At 37.4% G+C, this 19,212-nt stretch overlaps 1 protein-coding gene across 4 annotated transcripts in view; it reads right to left on the bottom strand.

The window, feature by feature from the left end:
- LOC131502771 (uncharacterized) overlaps positions 1-19,212 on the bottom strand; it is a 517,527-nt gene that overhangs the window by 190,737 nt on the left and 307,578 nt on the right. For all 4 annotated transcript variants that reach the window (XM_058713727.1, XM_058713728.1, XM_058713726.1 and 1 more), the window contains exon 3: positions 15,313-15,525. The gene's annotated coding sequence lies outside the window, so the exon portion shown is untranslated. The remainder of the gene's footprint in view (positions 1-15,312; positions 15,526-19,212) is intronic.

A 19,212-nucleotide genomic window follows, 5' to 3' on the forward strand; every position in this document is an offset into this window, starting at 1 on the left:
TCCCCACCAGACTAATTGAGGGTTTTTCAACTAAACTCCAATATTGGTGCTCCTTCTTCAATTCACAGGGGGGAAAGTTAGACTAAAAAATGGGAATTTTTCAATCTTATAATTCCATCAATAAATTCTTCTCACACTGACTGCTGGAAATGATAGCAAGTGACATTATTATTAAAGTGGCAGCAAATGCAGACTAGTGGAGTAATTCAGAAATGTTTTATTCACACATGTGATTGTGGTTATATATTTCAATCATAGGCCAAATTTACTTTGAGTAAAACTGCTCCTAGTTCATAAGATTGAGTAATATATGTCAGAATTTCATGGTGTTTCTCAAAGAGCACTATGATTCTCAGATGCTTCACCATCTAAAACAGATTGGCAAACTTCCCTTACAGATAAATAAACTAAAGTTTACCGAGAGTATGCTTTCTCTTCTTATTCAAATTTTTTAGCTTTTGAATTGCTTATGACAACCACATTTTATAGATACGGAAACTGAGGGTTTAGAAGAATAGATTATCTGTTTCAAGTCACAAAGGTGTAAGGGATAGAGAATCCACTGTGCAAACACATATAGATAAAAATCTATACTGAAATAGCAGCTACTTTGTGAGACTGGCTTATAGGTATCAGTACAATGCTGAAGTAGTATACTCAGCACTCTTTTCCTAAACTTAATATTTCAAAAATACAAAAAAGAAAATAATATAATGAATACCTGTGTATCAACTATCTAGTTTATGAAATAAAATATTATAAAAGAATGGAACTTCCTAAATATTCCTTTTCCCATTTCCCCCACCCCAGAATTTAGGTTTATTATTCCCATAGATGCCTTTTGATTGTGATTGTTTTAAATTCTTAAATTCATTTTGGGACAATTGGAATATTTATGATCATTGAATCTTCTCCATAAACATGGTACTTCTCATCATTTCCTTGAGTTTTCTTTAGTCTTGTAATAACAGTTTCTACTTTTTCTCCATTAAGGCTGTACATATCTTTTGTTAGATCTATTAGTGGGTATCTTTTTAAACTGCTGTTGAAAATGGCACCTTTCAAAAGTTACATTTTCTAATTTTTTTTTACTGATGAAATACAATAGATTTTCACATATTTAACTTTTTCCCGCTTTTTAATTTAAATTCCAGTTAGTTAATATTCAGTATAATATTAAGTTTCAAGTGTAGAATTTAGTGATTCAACACTTACATACAAATCCTGGTGCTTATCACAAGAAGCACACTCCTTAATCCCCATCACCTATTTAACCCATCTCCTCCTTTTGGTAACTGTCAGTTTGTTCTCTATAGTTAAGAGTCTGTTTATTGCCTTTCCTCTCTTTTTTTTCCCCCCATGTTTGTATGTTTTGATTCTTACATTCCACATATGAGTTTCACATATTAATCTTATCTTTTTTTAAATTTTTTTTTTCAACGTTTTTTATTTATTTTTGGGACAGAGAGAGACAGAGCATGAACGGGGGAGGGGCAGAGAGAGAGAGGGAGACACAGAATCGGAAACAGGCTCCAGGCTCCGAGCCATCAGCCCAGAGCCTGACGCGGGGCTCGAACTCACAGACCGCGAGATCGTGACCTGGCTGAAGTCGGACGCTTAACCGACTGCGCCACCCAGGCGCCCCAATCTTATCTTTTGTTAATTTGCTGAATTTTCTTATAACTTCTAATAATTTTCTATAGTTTTTCTTGGATCTTCTCTATAGACAATTGCATATTCCATAGATAGTGTTAGTTGAATCCCTTGCTTTACTTTTCTAATACATTTTATTCTAATTTTTTAATTCTTGTCTACCATACTGGACAGAATTTCCAGTGAATGTTGAAATGAAGTAAAACCAATGGTATCCTTGCCTTGATCCTTATTTTTTAAAATAAGGCTGCTATGATGTTTACTATGTAAGTTTTTTTTTATAAACACTATTTTTTTTAGATAGATTGCAAGCACAAAGGGGGAGGGGCAGAGGGAGAAGGAGAGAATTTTAAACAGGCTCCATACCCAGCCCAGAGCCCGACACAGGGCTTAATCTCACAACTGTGAGATCATGACCTTAGCTGAAATAAGAGTTGGATACTTAACCAACAGAGCCACCCAGGTACCCTTAATCAGGTTAAGTAATACTTTTGTATTGTTAGTCTGTAAGAGATTTCTAAGTCATAAACATATACTGAATTCTGTCAAATAATTCTTCTTCTATTGAGATAAAATACATTTTTGTCCTTTATTTGTTTATTGTATTGAATTACATGAATGAATTTTCCTAACAGTAAGCCAACCTTGTGAAACAGGATTTTAAAATGAAACTATTTCAGTCTCAATGTTGGCTGAAGCCCAAAGACAATAAACAACACATTCCAATAGGAGGTGTGAGACCACCATGCTGGTCTTGTAAGGGAGGTAATTTCAAACTGGTTTTGTGACCTTAGCTGACCACCAATTTCCAAAACTGAAAGAAGCTGGAGAAGACAAGAAAAGGTTTGGAAATTAGGAGAGAAATTGGAAGAAAGCTGTAGGCATTCTGTGTATCTAAAGCTCTCTCAGTGAAAGGTCTTGGGAGAAGGGCTTACATTTACTTTAGGCCTAAGGAATGGAGCTTCATTGGAAGCACTTGAAGGTTTGATATGTGCCACCCAGATCCCAGGAGACACAGTATATTGGTTGTCAACTCTGCCTGAGAAATAGGAGGGACAGAAAGGTCTCAGAAAAGGCCATAAAAATATTCCATAATAAAACAAATTGTTTTCTTTAATGTTCATTTATTTATTTTGAGAGAGAGAGAGAGCATGAGTTGGGGGGGGGGGCAGAGAGAGAGAAGAGAGAGAATCCCAAGCAGGCTCCACACTGTCACCACAAGTCCACTACATTAAGGCTCAGTCCCATGAACCATGAGATCACGACCTGGACCAAAATCAAGAGTCAAATATTTAACCAACTGAGCCTCTCAGGCACCCCGAAAACAAATTGGTTTTATTTTTATTTTTTTTTAATTTTTTTTTTCAACATTTTTTATTTATTTTTGGGACAGAGAGAGACAGAGCATGAACGGGGGAGGGGCAGAGAGAGAGGGAGACACAGAATCGGAAACAGGCTCCAGGCTCCGAGCCATCAGCCCAGAGCCTGACGCGGGGCTCGAACTCACGGACCGCAAGATCGTGACCTGGCTGAAGTCGGACGCTTAACTGACTGCGCCACCCAGGCGCCCCAACAAATTGGTTTTAAACATGAGCTAGATTCAGGCAATGTTGATACTGGTTCATGGAAGTATTAATCAAGAAAAAACTTATTTTTCTTCCTCTTCTCACCTATCCCCTCCTCTGGTGCAATTCCAGAGGGATCACAAAACCTCATAAGCAATATGGAGGAAAAGGGTTAGAAGTACTCTATGGAGAAAATTAAGAAGATACTGGCCACATCTCCTTCCTTACTTCTGCTGTCTAGCCCACAGTATGCCTAAGATGAAATGGAGGAAGATATAACTTTAAAGAAATATTGAAGCTTTAATTATGATTGATATTTTAATTAAACTGAGACTCTTCTGTGACAAAACATAACCAAAATGCTCAAGTGTCATGGAACTGCCTGAGCTTTGATCACAACAAAAGAAGATCTAATCCCACAGAGTAGACTTAAAGTGGCAATAGGTGGGGCGCCTGGGTGGCGCAGTCGGTTAAGCGTCCGACTTCAGCCAGGTCACGATCTCGCGGTCCGTGAGTTCGAGCCCCGCGTCAGGCTCTGGGCTGATGGCTCGGAGCCTGGAGCCTGTTTCCGATTCTGTGTCTCCCTCTCTCTCTGCCCCTCCCCCGTTCATGCTCTGTCTCTCTCTGTCCCAAAAATAAATAAAAAACATTAAAAAAAAAATAAAAAAAAAATAAAGTGGCAATAGGGGAATCAAAGTTGTTTTCTGATTATACCCCATGAGTCCCACTTATTCAATTTACTAGTTACACTTTCTTTTTAATTCCAGTATAATTAGCATACAGTGTTATATTAGTTTCAGGTGTACAATATTGTGATTCAATAATTCTATACATTACTCAGTACTTATCACAGTGTACTCTTTAATCTCCACCACCTATTTCACCCATCCCCACACCCACCTCCCCTCTGGTAACCATTTGTTTGTTCTCTATGGTTAAGAGTCTCTTTTTTGGCTTGTCTAATTTTTTCTTTATTTGTTTTGTTCCTTAAATTCCACGTATGAGTGAAATCATATGGTATTTGTCTTTCTCTAAACTAGTTACACTTTTGTGCTTGAGTTAATCCTAACTTGGTTGTATTGCATATTTTAAGACATTAAAATGAAAACATACTAAATGAAATCTTATTGGTAATATTTTTATAATTATTGGAATACTATTGATAATATCTTATTTAGGATCTTTTGTTTGTGTTAACTACTGAGATTAGCCAGAAATTTTCCTTTCTTAAAACGCCCATGTCTATTTTTATTATATTAGCCTCAAAAAAATAATTGAGCATTTCTTCATTTTCTAATAACTGGAAAATCTACAAATTAAAATTCTATGTTCCTTGAATATTTGGTAGAATTCCTCCATTAAATTAGTTTAACCTAGTGTTTTGTGCTCATGTAGAAGTGAATCTTTGGCAACTGACTCAGATTCTTTAGTGATTATGTTTATTCAAGTTCTCTGTTTAGTAAGTTTAAATGTTATATTTTTATAGGGAGTTGCTTGTTTTATCTAAGTTTTCAAGTTTATGATCATATAAGTTGATTATAGAATCTCACATTTTTAATTTCTGATGTATTTAACTTCCAATGTTTTGTGTCATTCTTATTCATAATATTGTTTAATTGTACCTAACCTTTTTTTCATTTTTGATATTTTATTCAAATAAAGTTATAAGAAATGGATATAGAAAGATACCATATACTCTTCACCCAGTCTCCTCTAATGGCAACATCTTGCATAACTATGGTACCATATCACAACCACAATATTGATATTAATAGAATCTGTTTTATTTAGATTTTATTAGTTTTTCATGCACTTACTTGTGAATATATCTATATAGAGATATATATTTGTATTTATTCAGCTCACTGCAATTTTATCACATGTGTAGATCCATGTGTGAAAGCCTTCACTCATGCACCATAAAGTATGAGGTTAGGGATTGATTTTTTTTTTTTTTTGTAAATTCTGTTTATCAATTTGAGGAGGTCTTCTCTATTACTAATTTGCTGAAAGGGTTTTGTTTTTTTCATGTATGATTGTTGGATTTCTGCAAATGCTTTTTCTGCATCAACTGATATAATTTTTGTTCATTAGCTTAATGATATGGTGGATTACCTTGATTGATTTTCAGATATTAAACCAGCCTTTCATACCTGGACTATTTTTGATACCTCATCTAAGTGGAATTATGCAGTATTTTTCCATCTGTGACTGGATAATTATACTTAGCACAGTGTTCTCAAGGTTCATTTATGTTGTTGCACATAACAATATTTTTTAAGCCTGTGTGATATTCCTTTGTATGTATAAATCATATTTTCTGATTTCCTTCATCCATTGATGGATATTTAGGTTGTTTCCACATTATGGTTCTTTTGAATAATGCTATAATAACCACAGGAGTACAAATATCTCTTCAAGATTCTGTTTTCAAATCTTTTGAATAAATACCCCAAAATGTGACAGCTGGATCATATGGTATTTCCATTCCTTTTTGTGTGTGTGTGTGTGTGTGTGTGTGTGTGTGTGTGCAGAATCCCTATAGTGTTTTCCATAAAACCTACATCATTTTTACATTCCCACCAATAATGTATTAGCATTCCAATCTCTCCACATCCTCACTAACATTTCTTATCTTCTATTTTTATTTTTGTTTTTGAAAGTGGCCATCCTAATAGGTATGAGATGGTTTTTCATTGTGATTTTGATTTGCATTTCCCTGAGGATTACTGATGTTGAGCAACTTTACATATAATTGTTATGGTTTCTATAGAGAAATGTCTAATCAAGTTCTTTGCCCATTTTTAAAAAAAAATGTTTATTCGTTTTTGAGAGAGACAGCATTAGCAGGGGAAGGGTAGAGAGAGACAGGAATGGAGGATCTGAAGCAGACTGTGTGCTGACAGCAGCCAGCCCATGGTGGGGCTCGAACTCATGAACTATGAAATCATGACCTGAGCTGAAGTTGGATGCTCAACCAACAGAGTCACCTAGGCATCTTCTTTGCCCATTTTTTAATCAAGCTATTTGGAGTTCCTTTCCCTTCTTTTCTTTATCCTCCTTCCTTCTTTCCTTCTTCTTTCCTTCCTTCCTTTCTTCCTTCCTTCCTTCCTTCCTTCCTTCCTTCCTTCCTTCCTTCCTTCCATTGAGTTATAGGAATTCCTTATAGTTTTTGGATATTAGCATCTTATCACATATTTGCATTATTTTCTCACATTCTATATAGGTTGCCTTTTCATTCTGTTAGTTATTTCCTTTGTTGCAAAGAAATTTGGCTTGATGTAGCCCCACTTGTCTATTTACTCTTTTGTTGCCTATATTTTTGGTATCATATTCAAGAAATCATTGTTAAGACCAATTTCATGAATCTATCCCTTACGGTTCCTTATGGGTGTTTGACAATTTCAGTTTGAGGTCTTACAATCAAATCTTTAATCCATTTTGAGTTGGATTTTGTGTATGGTGTAAGATAAGGGTTCAATTTTATTTTTTTCCATGTGGTGATCCATTTTCTCCAACACCATTTGTTGAACAGACTATCCTTTCCGCATTACATAGTCTTTGCACCCTTGTCAAAGATCAGTTCATCATATGTATGTGGGTTTGTTTCTGGGGTCTCTATTCTGTTCCATTGGTCTGTTTGCCTGTGTGTTTTGTTGATGTTTGTTTATTTTGAGAGGGAGTGTGTGTGTGTGTGTGTGTGTGTGTTCATGCAGTGGGGGAGGTGAAGAGAGAGAGGAGGACAGAGGATGTGAAGTGGGCTCTGCGCTGACAGTGTCGAGTCCGAGGTGGGGCTCAAACTCACAAACCACGGGATCATGACCTGAGCAGAAGTCAGACGCTCAACCAACTGAACTACCTAGTTGCCCCTGTATGTCTCTCTTTAGGCCAATACCATCTTGTTTGGATAACTGTAGCTTTGTAATATGAGTTGAAACCATAATGTATGATGTCTCCAACTTTGTTCTTCTTTCTCAAGATTGTTTTGGCTATTTGGTATCCTTTATGGTTCCATATTAATTTTAGGATTGTTTTCTCTATTTTTGTACAAAAATGCCACTGGTCATTTTATATAGACTTCATTGAATCTTTATATCACTCTGGGTGGTATGGACATTTAACAATATTAAGTCTTCCAATCCATGAACACAAGATATCTTCCCATTTACTTGGGTTTTCTTTAATGTCTTTAAAAAATATTCTGTAGAAATACAAAACTGAGGTTTTTCTGGAGAAGAAATTCTGTCTCAAGACTGGAACATCAATTCCTGCCTGAGTTTCCAGCTTACCAGCCTGCCCTATAGATTTCAGACTTGCCAGCTCCAACAATTGGATGAGCCAATCCCTACAAATAAATCTCAAAAACCCTAATTTTCTCTTCCCTCATTTAACAATTCATGCCATCAACTTCCTAGTCTCATAAAACCACCTCTTCTTCATCATCACTATTAGCAACTTATTTTTTACATAACTTTCCACGTATTAAAGACTGGCTCAGTCTTTACAAATCCCAGTGTCATCATGGATGACCCATCCAACAGCCTATCCTATACATTTCTTGACCCTTCAATTTTAGTGACTTCTATACTTCATATACACACACCCATGGTCATAACTTGAACTATTTGTATCCTCACTTCAAGGAATCTGGGTCACCATAGTAATCAACCCCAAAATTTTCAGTATTGTCAGATATGAATAGGATGGAGATATCTGGCACAATGCCAGAGTAAGCATGGGAGGGAGCAATTGCTACTTTTCAACTTATATCAAAGAAGTAGATAAGTGTTTATACCTAAGGAGGGAATTCATACTGGGAAACTTGGAGACCCAATGTTTTGGGAGACAGAAAACATTTATTTTATTTTATTCTTCCTTTTCCATCTAAACGAGTTATTGCCTCTGTCTTCTCATTTCCAAAACTAATTATTTTCATGTAAATATATTTCCTATTCTTTTTTTCTAGAGGCTTTCCCTTTCATCTGATTGTAAATTCCTGAATGGGACTCCTCTTTCTCCTTTCTGGAAGATTTGCAATTTATATGACATAGCACCCAATTCAACATCATAAAATTACAAATATCACAAAAATTGCACTGAAACTAGGGGGAAGTTCTTTTTTAAAAGTAAGAAAATGCAAGGTCATCAACCACTCTGGGAAATTTTGTTGAAATTCATACTTTCTTGTCGATTATAGTTGACAAGAAGGAAAAGGAGAAAATAATTTGTTTGCTAAAAGGATAAGAAGAAGTAATGGGGCTGGGGACTTGTGTTAAATCCTTAGGAAGAGAAAAAATAAAGAGATAGCACATTGCTTCTAAAAAGGGCCTAGGATAGTGAATAGTCAAAGGCAACTAGACAAACTCAAACTCATTTTGCTTTAAGCAGAAACAAATAAAAGTAATCGCTTATCTTTTCCTCTTCATCCCCAGAGAGTTAGAGAACTTGCAAAGGTAACTAATTCCTCCCCTTTCTAAGAAGTAAAGTGAACATGTGTTTCTAGAAATTTCACAATGACTATTCTTCAGCACCACTTTCAGAAAGCTAAAATAAAAAACACAAGAAACAAGAAGAGTTATTGAGGATGTGGGGGGAAAAAAGGAACCCTCATGCACTGTTTGTAGGAATGCAAACTGGGAAGCAGCCACTGTAGAAAACAGTATGGAGTTCCTCAGAAAGTTAAAAATATAACTACCCTATGAGTCGGTGCTTGCAGAACTAGATATTTACCAAAAGAATATAAAAATACTAATTCAAAGAATACATGCACCCCAATGTTTACAGCACCATTCTCTACAACAGCTAAATTATGGAAATAACCTGTGTCTACTCATTGATGAAGGGATAAAGAAGATTTTGGTGTGTGTGTGTGTGTATGTGTATGTGTATATATATATATGTACATATGTGTGTATGTATATATGTATGTATGTATGTATATATGTGTGTGTATGTATGTACATATATGTGTATGTATATATATATATATATATATATATATATGTATATGGGAATATTACCCATAAAAAAGAAAGAAACCTTGCTATTTGCAAAGACATGGATACACCTAGAGAGTATACTGTTAGGTGAAATAAGTTAGTTAAAGACAAATACCATATGATTTCACTCATGTGGAATTTAAGAAACAAAACAAACAAGGGGAATAAAGAGAGAGAGAGAGGCAAACCAAGAAACAGACTCTTTTTTTTTTGTAACTTTCATGTTTATTTATTTTTGAGAGAGAGAGAGAGACAGACAGACAGACAGACAGAGAGGGAGCAGGAGAGGGGCAGACAGAGAGGGAGACACAGAATCCAAAGCAGACTCCAGGCTTTTAGCTGTCAGCACAGAGCCCGACATGGGGCTCAAACCCACAAACCATGAGACCATGACCTGAGCCAAAGTCAGACGCTTAATGGACTGAGCCACCCAGGCTCTCAAAGAAACAGACTCTTAACTACAGAGAATAGAGTGAGGGTTACCAGAGGGGAGGTGGGTGGGGGGATGAGTGAAACAGGTGATGGGGAGTAAGGAGTGCACTTGAGATGAGTACTGGGTGATATTTGGGGAAGTGTTGAATCACTTTATACGTACAACTGAAACTAATATAACACTGTATGTTAACTGTACTGGAATTAAATTTAAATTAAAAAAATAAAAAAGCATATCAAGTGGATTATGATTTGGACACCAAGGAACTTAGCTCCTGAAATGGATCTATCATTCCTTGAATGTTCTAACTATACAAAACATTTTCTAAGAATGCCCTGGATAAAAGAACCACAGCACAGCTCTCTCATGGCTACAGACTAGGACACTGCACATGCCTCCAAAGCATGTTTGCTTTAAAAGTAGAGTTCAGAAGAATTAAGTTTGTCAATTTCTCCACCCCTTAGGAAATAACAAAATGCTAAGTTAACATGTTAAGCTATCCTTTCTCAGGGTCATTTGGTGGGGGATGGATAATAATACAGTTTCCCAGGCTCTAAACTTTTAAGCTGCCTTTGATACCCTTCTCTCTTCAGCCTCTCCTCAACAAGTCCTTTTACTACTTCTTCCTTTACACCACCCCTTATAATCCTGCCCTTATTTTCCATGTTCACTGCCAGCACCCTGGCTCTGTAACACACTCTCTCAAATCTCTCTAGAAATGTTGTACTAATACCTCAGCAGCCATATTCCTACATTTATTCTTTAGTATTCCTTCCAATTTATTATTCCCACAGAACAGAAATTCACATTTCTAGAAGATATCATGGCAGTCCCACATTCATAAACATTTAATGACTTCCCTTTAAATACAAGGTAAAGTTCATACAAATTGCAAAATGGTTTCTTGACTAACTTCAATAATTTACAAACAGCCTAATATTTTGATTTTCCTTAGCCATACCAGTTATTTTCAAAAGCAAAATAATTCTAATAATATTCTGCCAAAAAACTCTAATTCACACAGAAATATTGGAATTATCTGATTTTCCAATTTTAGGAAACTTAGAGAACTTTAAAAAAATATATGTTTCAAATCTCTCTTTATCAATCTGGCCCTAACACACTTCAATTTTTTTTCACCTGGCATTCCCTCAGTATAGTTTAAATGAGCTAACATATACACAGAGCTTAGAACTGTGCCTGACACACAGAAGTCCTATCCAAGTATTTACTGTAATTACTATATAGTTAGTAACGGGAAGCATGGAGTTTCTGGATGAAGACAGACTTAGGTTTTTGATTCTATGTCTGGACTCACTAGCTAGGTGATCATGGGTTAATCATTTAATCTTTATGGGCCTTGGTTTCTTCTTTTGCAAAATTGAGATAATAATGACTACCATGAAGAATTGTAGAATAAAAGATAATGAAGCCAAAATGCCTAGTATAGGACCTGGTACATAGCAAGCACTCCATAAGGGGAAGTTTTTACTATTATTATTCATTGCTGTACTTTGCTCTCTCCCTTACTTCTCTCTCTTCATTTGAACCCTATTCACCATTTCCTAAGAAACCAGACACAGAAGACTCATCCTTCTTTTCTCCCACTAACCATTTACCAGCACAGCTCATTTGGCTCATGCATGGCAAGCATATTCCATAGTAAGAACTTGATTCCAAATTTGCCAGATATCAAAGCCTTTTTTCAAACAGCTTTACTGAGATATAATTCACATGCTTCAAATTTATCCATGTGAAATATGCAATTCAATGGATTTTAACATAATCATAGTTGCCCATCCATCACCACAATCTTTAGAACATTTTCATTACCCCAAAAAGAAATCCCAGCCCCTCCTTAGTCAACAAACCCCCAGATCCCCCACCCTCCAAAAAGCCTAGGCAACAACTAACCTACTTTCTGTCTCTATAGATTTCCTTATTCTACATATTTCATATAAATGAAATCATATAATATATGATTTTCTGTGACTGGCTTCTTTCATTTAGTATAATGTCTTCAAGGTTTGTCCAAGTTTTGCCATATATTTATATTTCATTTCTATTCATTGCTAAATAATATTTCAGTGTGTGATTATAACATATTTTAAATTGTGCTTCTCATTGCCATGTGCTGCCTCTCAGAAGACACTCTCCAGACCCAAAAGATTTTACATGAATGCCTATACCAGGTGGTTGTCTAGTATATGTCATGTATAAAGGTATTCAAATATTGCCACCCAGCAACACACATCTTCAGGTAAAACTCATCCACAGCCCACTAGTTTGCTGCCTACTCCAATAGGCATAAAAGGTAGTATAATAATATAATCATTAATTAATTTGAGCACTTATTGAATGCTTCATATCTTAGTTTGAGTTCCCCTAGGAATAGCCCTTGAAACAAGAATTTGAGTGAAAATGGTTTTCTTGGGAAATGATCCCAGAAAATACAAATGGGGAATGAAGGATGGAAAGTGAACCAGGGAAGGGAAGACAGCTAATACAAGATAGGTGTTTGAAGTGAGTGGCACTGTTGGCAACTATAGCTTACCTGCACTGAGTAACTCTAGGGGATAATGTAGAACATGGAACTTAGAGTTATACCTACCAAAGGGGGAGAAAGCTGGAGTTTTAATCCATGAACTCCATCAATCAGCCATTAATTGTGGGCTCCTCCAAGAGAGTGCTAATTCTCTATTCTTTTGGCCTGTCAGGTACTGTAGAGCTGAATGGGCTCTGAAGGCCAAAAGAAATCCCTTAAGCAAAAAGATGTAAAATGCTCACAGTTGGAGGTCAGGCTTGTATTCTTGGGAGGAGTAAGGGCTGAGGGGATGTGGGGTGTGTGGACAGTGTCTGCTGTACTTCCTATCTGGACTGCCATACAAAATGAAACAAATATAACAAATACTAATTGAGTTTCTCCCATGTGCCAGACAGTGTTCTGGGCACCAGGGATACAGCTGTGAACAAAAAAGGAAAATCTCTGCCCTCTGGTAATTTATATTCAGGTGATAGAGAAACAGTAAACAACATAAATAAATTACAGAATCTATTGGTAAAGGATGACTACTAGGGTGGGGAGCAGGATAAGGAATCTGGGGAGTGGTCTCCTAAATAAGGTGGTCACTGGAAAAGTGACATGGAGCAGAGCTCAAGGGTCTTGTTCCACCCTCTATGTTCCCCCTGAAAGATGCTTAAGGATAATCACCAAGTTTGAAGGTTTTTAATATCAATTCCAGATCCAACATTCCAGAGGAAGAGCTTTTGTTAGTACTCAAAGACTCTCAGCAATCTTGCCCTCTAAATAAGCTATGAGATGGAGACAGCTAAGAAAACACTAGAAAGGGAAAATGGAAGCCTATTGTGGTGAGTTCTGAAGTTGGAAAGCAAATTCCCCACTCCTAATACCTGCCACCATCCCATGGAGCAAAATGGGCATGTTCACTGCAGCCTCCCAATGGATACTGTGCTCATTTCCAAAGCTTTTCCTGGCACCAGCAGCAAGAACCCACTGAGAGGAAAAATGAGCAGGCACCTCCAAGAAAAGCCTCAGTTAATGGAGAAATTCTTACCACATTTAGAACCAAATAGGAAGGCAGCCTGTCTTCCTCTCTAAAGAACTCTTGCCAGCTAAGGTCATGGCATGTTTCAAATGGTGTGTTTGCTCCTGGCCCTGGGGGAAACAGTGTCATGGCTGATATATCTACTGTGCTGTAATGTATAAATCTGTACAGTGAAACAAACTCCAGGGGGCTCTTGCCTCTAACACCTAATGCAAATTCTTTACCACTCTCTTTTGCCTTCTTTTTCAGTATCATCTCTTGCTGCTCCCCAAGGGGCTGCAGGGTTTGATATGGGAGATGCTGCTGACACACAGGACCATCAACTTTTGGAATATACCACCTCTGTAAAACCTTCCAAGATTATCCTACCGTCCTCCTCCTGGATCTTCTCACACACTTCTGGAGCAAAATCATTAGCCTCTCCCATTCTTTGAAAGATTCTTTATAATAATGTTTAGCGTTTAGCTCATTGTGTTGAAATTAATTTTACACCTCTCTTATAGCAGCTAGACTGTGAATATCGCATCCTTATTATGGCAACCAGAACAGTCTATCCCCTTCCTTCTTACACCAACACTTACTTCTTTCTACCACAAGTCCTTTATTCTTTTGTCCTCTTCACTTCCACCTAACTTGAAAATGCTATGATCATTACTGCCTTATATTATGGCTCACAAGTGATAATTATTGACATTCCATCCTTCTGAATTTTGAACCAATTGATAAACAGATATAGGAATGTAATAGGGGTCAAAATACCAACTTCATTGCTACCAAAACTGCTGTAGGGGCCAATGGCAGTCTGTCCCAAAATGTGGCATTTTGGCATACTGATTATTTTAAATATAAGTTACTTAAAAGACAGCCCATGCAAACACAATCAGACCCGTGTGCACCTGAAATTAGGAAAGAAATTTCCCATGTGAAAGGTACCACACCTGTACCAGGAGGTAAAGAGACATCCTTATCATCATCAGAGATGGGAAATTTAGAGCCAAAAAGTATGTATAAAAAAACCTTGCTACTTTATACTAATTTACTAAGCCAGCCCAATCATTTTTAGGTCTCAATTTCATTTTTGGGCGTGCATGCCCATGTGATAAAACTTTGAGTTATTTTCTCCTGTTAATCTGTCTCATATAAATTTAAATCTGAGATCATTTGGAAGATATTGAGGGTAGAGAAGAATTTTTCCTTCCCTTTAGTTGGCATAGTCAGCAGGATGCTTGACACACTTGCCCTAGACAACGCTGCAACTAAGAGATTCTGGGACATCAGACATACAGTCAACAGAAGAAAAGATTTCCCACCAGGTCAGCCTCCTGTAATCTCTGCCTGCAGAGTTATATGGAGCAAGAGTGGTGGGAATCTTTCTTTCTCTCTCTGAATTTAGATTAGCAAGAGAAGATAATGTGGAACTAGTTCCTTGGGCTTGGAGACTCTTGGTAAAAATTTGGTAGAGTAATTTTTGTTTTCTGACCCATTACTCCCAGAGATGGTCTTTGTTTTTCTTTTTCTCTGTCTTTTGTGCCATTTGTCATAAAAAGGAATTACCATAGGGCAGAATTCAGGTATAGGCTCTATAAGCCTGTTGTTCAAGCCAGACTCCAGACTGGTGAGTTCATAGTTCTCATCAGACCATTGTCTGTTCAGACAAACTTTGCTGTGGGATAATGCACACATGAGGTAAAGGCTATTGCTAAGGGACATCTTGGAAGCCAAAGCTACAAAACTGGTGGGCCTGGATGAAGCATTTAAAAGCTATTAGAGTGTTTGCCACCTAACTCAAAGAGTCCCATATTAGGATAAGTTGGCCACAGAACATGTTAAATTCACACTAGGTCACCTGCCAACCTCAAGAAAACTGTGCAACAAGGTACACTGTAAAGCAACACACCTCCCTATCCCTGAAGCACATCCCTTCTACATATTAGTGTGACTCCAAGAGATGCAAGACTTAGCCTAAGCTGTTAATGTGCATATAAGAAAAACTGAGTGAGGTTTTTCCTTTCATCTTGTTCTGTGTCCTAACAGCTTAGTTTTATGACTAGTGAGAACATTCTCTCTGGTCTCTGCTATTCAGAGGGTGCACTTACCAGGGTGTCCTTGGTGGCCAAATAGACTGGGGATCCAAGACACACATAGTTACAGATAGCACACTCCTTGTCCAGCCGTGCAAACTCTCAGGGGACTAAGTCATAAGAGGCCTCAGCCCACAAGGGGCCTTTGTTGTCTCAACCTTCATTGCTTATCACTGCTGGAAAAAGTGCATTCCAGTAGCACATGCCCAGTGCCACAGATGAGCAGGTCTGTAAAAGAAGGTAGCTCATGATTTCATGCAAGACTGGAGACACTATACTTACTATACTATCCTTGCCACCTGTGCAAAAAAAGGTCTACACTTTCTTAGACTAATTTTGGGAATGAACATTTGAATCATGGGGGCTCATCTATGCCCTCTGTGGATGCCTCTTGAATCTCTGGTTAAAGCATTAAAAGGCCTATTGGTTTGAGTCACTATTAATAGGTACTATTCACAAATAGCCAACAATGGCCAGACAATGGATCCTTTAAATTGGCTATATTTGAAAAAAAAGATTTTATAAAGATCTCTCAGTTGTCTTATTAGAATACTAGCTAGCCTTAGGGACTCCCTTTATAAGATAAAAGAATAAAATTAGACTTAAGACAGGGGAAACTGGGTAGCACAGTCAGTTAAGCATCTAACTCTTGATTTCGACTCTGGTCATGATCTCACCATTCGTGAGATTGAGCCCCACGTTGGGCTCTGCACTGACAGCGCGGAGGCTGCTTGGGATTCTCTCTCTGCCTTTTCTCTGTTTCTCTCAAAATAAAATAAATAAACTAAAAAATACATATTAGACTTAAGACAAATAAATGTCCACATCCACTGAAAATTCCCCTTCTTAAAATCCAGTTCCATCTGCCTGTTTTAACTTCCCTCTCCCTATAAGATTTTCAGAAAGCACTGTGGCCTAATCTTAAGGTTCAACATATCCAGGCTACGCTTGTAAATACTGAAGGCCAAAACTGAATTTAGCAAAAACACCTGAGACAGGCAGTATGGCTCAATTTGCTCTCTAATCAGGCTCTGGCAACTTCAGGCATTTCTATGCAATAACTTTCACAGATGTATCCAAACCCCACCGACACTACAAAGAATTCATATCCCCTGAACAGCAGAGGATCTTTTAAATTATAAAGCCCTTTTTCCTCCACTTTCAAAAGATCTGACCAAATTTAGAGAATAATTGGAGATTAATTGCTATTCACAACCTCATTCACAGAGACCTAGACTAGCTGCTAAGGGGAGTTCTTCCAGCCCAAGATTATATTATGATTATTAGGAAGTTTAGACTGCCCCCTGAAAAACCCCCTTCACAGAGGAAACATGATCAAAATTTCTCTTAGCCTCTCCTACATATGAACTGCAAAAGGTCAGTATTCAGAGAGTAATAGAAGCCAAGGTTGAATTGTGTACCCAGAAAGAAGGCTTTTGTTAAATTCATTATACAGATTTTACAAAGGCATAAATCTTCTGATTCCCATTTTAGTTAAAAATCTCCCTGACATAAAGAAACAAATTTAGTTGAAACTGTGGGTCAGTCCCTTGATATTCAGGCTGTAATCCAGTTTTGGGGGAGGTAATTAAAAACAACTGTCTTTGTTTTACAAGTATCTACAAAACTGGAGAGGCAACTCTAAAATCAAGTCAAAGCCCACCACCCATCTTTATAAATCTTACCTATTACTCTCAAAATGTTTGTGGATATTATAAAAGATCAAAATACTGCAACACAACTGTCTTATATTTAGAAAAAAAATCCTTCCTTCCTTTCTCTGTTCCTTTAAAGTTACAAATCTTACCATATTGTTGAAGTGTAAACACAGCACTTAGTCCACTTGAGACTAAAGAAAAAAAAGGGGGGAGGGGGAAAATACAAACTGCTTTTAAAAAATAGAAACTGCTGAAAGGGCTGTTAAGCCCAGACTCTAGCATCTCTCTGATAACAGGCAGATATGCTCCAAATCTCCACCTTAGAGAAAACTTGGATACTTTCTCAGTAAACCCTTCTACCTCTATCTTCTCTAGGACCTATGAACCGTTCTTTGAAGGCAAACTTTAAGGAAAAGTTTTTCATTAAAAGGAAGAAGAAGAAGAAGAAGAAGAAGAAGAAGAAGAAGAAGAAGGAGGAGGAGGAGGAGGAGGAGGAGGAGGAGGAGGAGGAGGAGGAGGAGAAAAAGAAGAACCAGCAGCAGCAGCAGCAGGCATTTGGAAATTGGGCCTATAATGTACTCTGCACAAATATTAATAAAATAAAAGCTATAAGAGTTTGCTTGCCTCTTGTTTGTATATTTGTATATGTGTCCATGTCTGCTGTAAATGTGAGATATTTTATCTACCTCCAGATGCTAATGCAAAAATTAATTTGTAAAAAAGCTCTGTTTAGTTGGTTTGAAGACAAGCACTTGTAAGGATTGGGCATTCTAAAACTCACAGAAAGACAGAAACTAACCCAAATATTTTACAAGTTCATGTTATCTGGGAAAATATTCACTATTAAAGCTAATTTAAGGTTGTTGGTTTTAATTAAAATAGACATGTCTTTAAGTTATTACATTAAAATTAAAACTTTTATTCTGCCTGTGTTTACTTAAAGTCAAATAAGTTATCTCTGTCACAAATTGTTTAAAATAGTAATAATTGCTTGAAAGGATGACTGACTTTGAGGTGTCTTGAAGTTTTTATGGGTAATCTAAGCATAATTTTTAAGAACAAATAAATAAATGTAAATAACATTAAAAGTTTTTTAAGAACAAATAAATAAATGTAAATAACATTAAAAGTTTTCAGATTGGGGCGCCTGGGTGGCTTGGTCGGTTGGGCGTCCGACTTCGGCTCAGGTCACGATCTCGCGGTCCGTGAGTTCAAGCCCCACGTCGGGCTCTGTGCCGACAGCTCAGAGCCTGGAGCCTGTTTCAGATTCTGTGTCTCCCTCTCTCTGTGACCCTCCCCCGTTCATGCTCTGTCTCTCTCTGTCTCAAAAATAAATAAACATTAAAAAAAAAATTAAAAAAGGGGCGCCTGGGTGGCGCAGTCGGTTAAGCGTCCGACTTCAGCCAAGTCACGATCTCACGGTCCGTGAGTTTGAGCCCCGCGTCAGGCTCTGGGCTGATGGCTCCGAGCCTGGAGCCTGTTTCCGATTCTGTGTCTCCCTCTCTCTCTGCCCCTCCCCCGTTCATGCTCTGTCTCTCTCTGTCCCAAAAATAAAAAACGTTGAAAAAAAAAATTACAAAAAAAAAAAAAGAAATGGTTAGCAAAACATGTTTTGTGTTTTATTGGAAAATTGTACTATGAAGAAACACATGTTTCTAAATTATGAAATGTATTAATAAATTTGCCAATTTAAAAATTCTGGCATAACAGTTCACAGTTGCTTACTATTTAGTTTGGACACAAGAAAATTAAGAATTAAGAATTCTAATAAATGTAATTAAGACTCCTAGAGACAATAAGAGAAACAACTCTGAATACAAGGAAAGTAAGATAAGAAAACATTTTAGAAACAGAAATACATTTTTATTGGGGCACCTGGGTGGCTCAGTCAGTTAATTGCCTGACTTGATTTCAGCTCAGGTCATGATCTCATGGTTCATGTGTTTGAGCCCCTGAGTCTGGCTCTGCACTGACAGTGCAGAGCCTACTTGGGATTTCTCTCTCTCCCTCTCCCTTTCTCTCTCTCTCTCTCTCTCTGCCCTTCCCTGGCTCATGCACATGCATGCTCTCTCTAAAAATAAATAAACTTAAAAAAAAAATACGGGTGCCTGGATGGCTCAGTCATCTGACTTCAGCTCAGGTCATGATATTGCAGTTCATGAGTTTGAGCAATATGTTGAGCTTTGTGTTGACAGCTCAGAGCCTGGAGCCTACTTTGGATTATGTGCCTTCCTCTCTCTCTGCCCCTCCCCTGCTC

This window comes from Neofelis nebulosa, chromosome X (genome assembly GCF_028018385.1).
Source record: "Neofelis nebulosa isolate mNeoNeb1 chromosome X, mNeoNeb1.pri, whole genome shotgun sequence".
NCBI classification, from domain to species: domain Eukaryota; kingdom Metazoa; phylum Chordata; class Mammalia; order Carnivora; family Felidae; genus Neofelis; species Neofelis nebulosa.